We start from the raw sequence: 7,144 nt of genomic DNA on the forward strand, positions 1-7,144 counted from the left end.
ATATAAGGGCAGGATTGTTCGTTTTAGTTAGTTTTAGTTTTTAGTTTAGCTTAGCTCAGCTTAGATTGTGTTGCGTTCTGCATGAATAAAGAGATACTGTGTACAGCTCAACCATGAGTCCCGGGTCGTCTGTCTCCTGTCAGTGAAGCTCAGCCCAACAATGCACCCCATGCAACCCAGAGTTGCAGGTCACTTAGAAGCCATATGTTTGGGATTGAAGTCATCCCTGGAATTTGTGACAGCTATCCTTCCATGGCTAGCACATCTGTATTATGCTTTGGATAGTACCAGTGCAGAGTAGATAAGCACCAAGCCTTCTAGAATGCTCTGAGGAGTAGACTGGGCCCAGAGTACAGAAGCAGACACATGGCTAGAGAAGGCCACAGGTGTGTTACATCGATGGTCACAGGGTAATTAATGTGTTTAGTGAGATGTTTGGAGACAACGGCTGGGCACATTCTATCACACAGTAGAATATGGATGTTGTTGATCATAACAATGGCAAGTTCTACCTGCGAATCCGTGCCTTGCTGAGAGTCTGATTGAAAGATGGCTCCTATTGTGAAGATGTGGGCTATGGTGTTACAAGGACCTTAAGTGAAAAATCTTGATTTGAGGAGAACATGAAGAAGAAAGCTATGTCTGGCAGGCTGAAAAGAGCACATAGTTTTGGGAAGGTACTTGGAAATTATATTCTTCCCGAAGACTATCTGAAGTCATTAAGTAAGCTTCCACATCAGTTGTCTGTTGATGTAAATTTAACCCAAAGAAACAAGATGTTGAGCCCTCTGTAGAACAAGCAAGATACTGCAGCTGCAGACAGCACACTGCTGTCCTCCCTTTTTCCTCTTCTCTCTCAGATAAAGGTAACAGGGTCTGACTTCCTCAGGTGTTCCGAAATTCTCTTCCATCTCAGTGGTGGGGCAAAACCAAATGTTCTTAGTCACAAAATTTCTGGGTCCCAATGGAACTGGGGTTCAGAGCTCTCTGGACATATTCCCCTAACATTTCTCCCTCTAGGGAGGAGTTCTGGATTTTTTAATTTGTTTCTCCATTGGACATGGATGTTTTTAAGCCTGTCCTCTATCTTTCCTACTTGGGTAAGGTTCTGGAGAGGTGGGATTCTGAGATACATTGGCAAGGTCCTATGTCCAGGAAGGTCACGATGGGATCATATCAGTATCTTAAGTGAGGCAGAAAACAGAATAAGCAAAATTGAAGATGAATTAGAGAAAACAAAGAAAGGAGTAAGATATCTCAGAAAAGAGATTAAAAGATACTGAAAACAACAACAGAGACATATGGGACTACTTCAAAGGAAGTAATATATGCATTATTGACTTGCGAGAAGAAGAAAGAGAGGGAGGGGAAGAAAGTATTCTACAGGACATAATAGATGAGAACTTTTCTACTCTAGACAAGATAAAAGACATAAGGGTTCAAGAAGCCCAGAGAATTAACCCAGATTTAAAGACACCAAGACATATCCTATTTCTAATAAAAGGGAATAAAGATAGAGAAAGGATCTTGAACACTGCAAGAGAAAAATAAAGTCACCTACAGAGGAAAACTCGTAAGATTAGCAGCACATTTCTCTACACAAACACAAAAGGCCAGAAGGGAATGGTAAGATATATATTGAGCTCTCAATGAGAAAGGCTTTCAGCTAAGACTGAAATCTTGTATCCTGCTAGACTGTCATTCAGACTAGATGGAGGCATAAAAACCTTCTCAGAGAACTAACAGCTGAAGAAATCAACTATTTTTATTTATTTATTTATTTATGTTTTATTTATTTTTAAAAAAGGAGATATTAACAAAACCATAGGATAAGAGGGGTACAACTCCATATAATTCCTACCACCAAATCTCCATATCCCATCCCCATCCCCTAATAGCTTTCCTATTCCTTATCCCTCTGGGAGTATCCACATTCTGCATTCCACAATGACCTTGGGTCCATACTCCCAGAAATAAACTATTACCAAGCCTGTCCAGAAAGATGTTCTGAAAAGTCTCTTATGAATAATTACATCATCATAAACATGCCATATATCAGAATACTCTAAAATTTTAGAATAATGGTATTAAAATATCTTCATTCTATAATGTTAATAAATGTCAGTGGCCTGACTTCACTTATTAAAAGTCACAGAGTAGGAAGATGGGTCAGAAAACACAACCCAACCATATGTTGTCTGCAGAAATCCCACCTAACTCAACAAGACAAACACAGACTCAAAGTGAAAGGATGGAAAACTCCCATATAAGCCAATGGACCACAAAAAAGGGAAGGAATAGTTATTATCAATCTGACAGGATAGATATGAAAACAAATAAAATTTTAAAAGATAGGGATGGACATTACTTAATGTTCAGAGCATCTGTCAATCAAGAGGTCTTAACAATTATTAACATCTATGCACTCAGTAAGAGACCATCTAAATACATCCAATATCTACTGAAAGGGCTACAGCAATACATTAACAACAACGCAGTAATAGTGGGGGATTTCAGCACTCCTTGGTTGTTAGACCAGAAACTATCAAATACCTAGAAGAAAATGTTGGCAGAACTCTTTTCCACCTAAATTTTAAAGTCATCTTCAATGAAATAAATCCAATTAGAAAAAAAAAAGTTGAACAAGAAATGTAACTTCTACTTAATCTTTTTTGTTTGTTTTGTTTTACTCTGATAGGTATTTTTACTACTTAAAAATATATAGGTTTTTTTTTCAAAAAAGTCAGTTATTGGAAATAATAACAATAAAACTTCAACTTAAAGGGCATGAGAAAAAATCATAACTAATACCATATTTAGTGGCAAAAGCCTCAAAGTTTCCCTCCTAAGATCAAGAAAAATACAAGGATGTCTGACTCATTTCCTTACTGCAAAATATGAGTGCAAAAAACACACAGTTCCTAGGAATGTTGTCAGGATGAAGTAAAATGGAATGTGAATATTCCTTACTACAGGCAATTTAACTATCAGATATTTTATATTTTTAAATATGCATACGACAACTACATGTTGAACAAAGCTAAGGTCCACAGAGTCAGAATGGAGTCATACTGATCTTTGCTCATTTAGCTCTTGAACAATAAGAATCAGAGTTCAAGGGCCTGCCAGATTTTCTTTTGAGTTACTTTCATTCTGAGTACACAAATTCTCATTGCTTGAGTACCCAAGTTCAAGTCTTTGGTAACCATTTTCAGAAGGAAAACTTCATGAGCAGTGAAGCAGTGCTGCAAGTGTCTCCTCCATTTTTCCCCTTTCTGTCTCAATGTTTCTCTGCCTCTGCCCAATGAAATAAAATATAAAATAATAACAATAAATATACTGCATTTGGGATAGTGCTTAAGTAAATCTGTTCTTTTCACTGGTCTCTAGTTATTTCTACTGTCAGAAGACTTTTTTCCAGAAGGTTGAAATACCTATTCCTAAGGTATTTCCTGCTGAATTGAAGATACATACACTTGACAATACATTAGCTTTGAATAATGCACTTCCCTGGTGACTCACTACAGGGGACCCACTCCAAAATGGTGTAGACTGGACTGATGTGAAGGCCCAGGTGGGCAGAACACCCCCACCATTAGACAGCAGCCAGTGTGCCCGGGAGAAATTCCTTTTTGTCTACTTATGAATATACAAACTATTGTGGCAGAGACTGCTAAATGTTTGATAATATTTGTTCTGTCTTTTTCCAAAGCTCATGAATTACTTCTCCAAAGCTCCTTTCCACCTAGAACCATGTATTTGAATTGGGTTCCACTGCCAGATTTGATCAACAAAAATCTATCTTTAAGCTTTTTTTCAGCTCTCCTTCTCCCCCAGGCTGATTGCATTTCAAAAAATGACCATGGATCTTCCTATGACCATCAACCTGATACCCCTATCAGTACTGTTACATGAGCAAGAAGGCTAGATACTTCCACTAGATTCAAACTATGATAGAGTCCTGGATTCATTGTGTAGGAACTATGATTATCCTAATTATTAAACCCATGATGTAATATACAAAGTTCCACCATGAGCGTTCTGATTTAATAAGCTTTCTTTAAATGAACTTTGAAAAAAAAATTCTAATAACCTATGGTTATCTTGGGGGGGGGGAGTCTAGGACCTCATAGGGCAGGCTGATATGCAATCAATGTGCTGAGAATTCAACTTCCACCAAACACCCTTTATAAAACCATGATCCAACTAGAAATTTCATCATATCCTTGGCTCTAGAGAGGAAATAGAGAGCAAGGCATCATGGCACCATCATGCAGGATTTTTGTTTGTTTGTTTTTATTTTCTTGCCTCTTTTCAAAATCCATTTTTATTGGGGGAGGAGGATTAATAGTTTACCATGCAGTCATTGATGGGTACAATTTCTCATCTCTCTGTGAAAGTTCTTTGTAGAACTTTCTCACTCACAGACTAGGTCTTCCTACATCATTGTACACCAAGATCCCAACATTGTCTTCAGTCTTTTCCCAACTTCCTTTCCTAGACTCCTTTGCTTTAATACAATACACCATGCCTAGTTCCTGTTTCACTTTATGTTCTTCCTTCCTGATCCTATTTATTAAATCCTGCTTATAAGTGAGATCATTTGGTACTTTTGTTCTTTTTTTTCTGACTTATCTTACTTAGCATGATGTCTTCCAGTCTCATCCAAGATGAATCAAAAGAGATGCCTTTATCATTTTTAAAAGTATCCTGAGGTGTGTTTGTGCTTGTGTGTGTGTGTGTGTGTGTGTGTGTGTGTGTGTGTGTGTGTGTGTGTGTGTGTATTACAATTTTTTAGTCACTCATCTGTTGTTGGACATCTGGACTGTCTCCCAGTTTTGGTAATTATAATCTGTGCTTCTATGAATGAACATAGGTATGCATAGATCTTTTCTGCTAGGTGTTTTTTTAGCCTGCTTTTACTTATTAAATTATTTTATTATCTTTATTTACTTATTGGATAGAGGCAGCCAGCCCCCAAAAGGGAAGGAGGTGATAGAGTGGGAGAGAGGCAGAGAGATACCTGCAATATGGCTTCACCATTCACAAAGTTTTCCTCCTGCAGGTAGAAACCAAGGTCTCAAACCTGAGTCCTTGATATTGGAACACATGAGCTCAACCAGGTGTGCCACCCTATGGCCCCTGTTTTTATTTTTTTATTAAAGATGTAATATTGATTTCTAAAATTATAAGATAATAGGGGTATAATTCCATACAGTTCAAACCACCAGAGTTTTGTGTCCCATCCCCTTCACTGGAAACTGCTATAGTTCTCCCAAGGTCACCAATATGGGCTGATTCTATATCTAAATCTATATCTATATATCTATATCTATATTTCCCCCATTTTTTCAATGGTCCTACCTTTACTTGTTTTCTAGTTCACTACTACACCTGTTACCACAGCTAGGTATCTTTCCTTTGTCCCCTCTCTCTCTCAGATAAGGGAAACCATGCCTGGCTTCCTCTGGTATTTTCCAAATTTGCTTCCCTTTAATTGATGGTATAAAAACAAGATTCCTGATGACAAACGCTTTGGATCCTGGTGGAATGAAAGTCCAGAATCCTCTAGATTATTTTCCCTATTGTTTACTCTTCTGGGAGTATGGACCAAAATTCTTTTTGGGGTGCAGAAAGTGGGAGTTCTGGCTTCTGTAATTGATTCTCTGCTGGACATGGGGGTTGAAAGGTTGCTGATAAGTCTTTTTGTTTCCTTTGGGTAAATCCCCAGGAGAGAGCTTGCTGAGACATAAAGTAGGTCCATTCCTAGTGTTCTGAAAAATCTTCAGACTGAAGATTGTTGACTGTTGTCAACAAGGGTTGTACCAATCTATATTCCCACTAGCAATGCAGAGCGCCCCCCAACATCTTCACCAACATCTATTGTTACTGTTATTTCTAATGTATGCCATTCTCATGGGTATAAAGTGGTATCTCATATTTATTTGCATTTTATCTGATAATGACTTTGAGCACTTTCTCATGTGTCTGTTGTATTTTTGGATCTTTTCATCAGTGAAGTTTCTGCCCCTATCCTGGTCCAATTTTCTATGTTGTTAAGAAGTGTCCATCCCTATCTTTTTAAATTTTATTTATTTGAAAGTCTACCATGTCAGATATGAGAATAGCTGTTCCTGCACTTTTTTTTGTTCCATTGGCATGTATGATAACTTTCCATCCTTTCACTTTGAGACTGTGTTTATCTTGTTGAGTTAGGTGGGTTTCCTGTAGACAGCATATTGCTGGGTTGTGTTTTCTGATCCATCTTACTACTCTGTGCCATTTCATGGGTGAATTCAGGCCATTGACATTTATTGATATCAAAGACTGAAGATATTTTAACACCATTCTTATAGTTTTAGAGTGTTCTGATATATGGCCTATGTGTGGTGGTCTGACTGTTTATAGGAGACATAGTTAATTCTTTCAACTGTTGCTTGTTTGAGAAGCTTTTGATGCCTCCATCTAGTCTGAATGACAGTCTAGCAGAATACAGTAGTCTTGGCTGAAAGCCTTTCTCATTGAGCACTCGATAGATATCTTGCCATTCTCTTCTGGCCTGTCGTGTTTGTGTGGAGAAGTCTGCTAGCTAATCTTATGGGTTTTCCTCTGTAGGTGACTCTTTGTTTTTCTCTTGCAGCCTTCAGGAACCTTTCTGGATACTTATTCCCTTCCATTTTAAATATGATGTGTCTTGGTATCTTTAAGTCTGGGTTAATTCTGTTTGGGACCCTCTGGGCTTCTTGAAACTTTATGTTTTTTATGCTGTCTAGACTAGAGAAGTTCTCAGCTATTATGTCCTGCAGAATGCTTTCTTCCCCTCCCTCTCTTTCTTCCTCTTGTAAGCCAATAATGGATATATTATTTCTTTTGAAGTCACCCCATAGGTCTCTGTTGTTGTTTTCAGTATCTCTTAATCTCTTTTTCAGAACTTTTACTTCTTTTTTAGCTGCCTCCAATTTGTCCTCGATCTTGCTAATTCTGTCTTCAGCCTCATTTATTCTATTCCCTCTCTCCTCTACTGTTTTCTGGAGTTTATCTATTTTGTTACACTTTTCTAGCTTGTTCAGCTAGTTGTGTTCTTAGCTCAGCTATTTCAGCTTTCAGCTCTCTAACAAGCTAGGTGTTCTTAGCTCACTTATTT

At 37.9% G+C, this 7,144-nt stretch overlaps 1 pseudogene; it reads left to right on the plus strand.

The window, feature by feature from the left end:
• Positions 1–204: 204 nt before the first annotated feature.
• LOC103108464 (DNA repair protein RAD52 homolog) lies at positions 205–880 on the plus strand (annotated as a pseudogene).
• Positions 881–7,144: the final 6,264 nt, after the last annotated feature.

The sequence above is a fragment of the Erinaceus europaeus genome, chromosome 1 (genome assembly GCF_950295315.1).
Source record: "Erinaceus europaeus chromosome 1, mEriEur2.1, whole genome shotgun sequence".
Taxonomy (NCBI): domain Eukaryota; kingdom Metazoa; phylum Chordata; class Mammalia; order Eulipotyphla; family Erinaceidae; genus Erinaceus; species Erinaceus europaeus.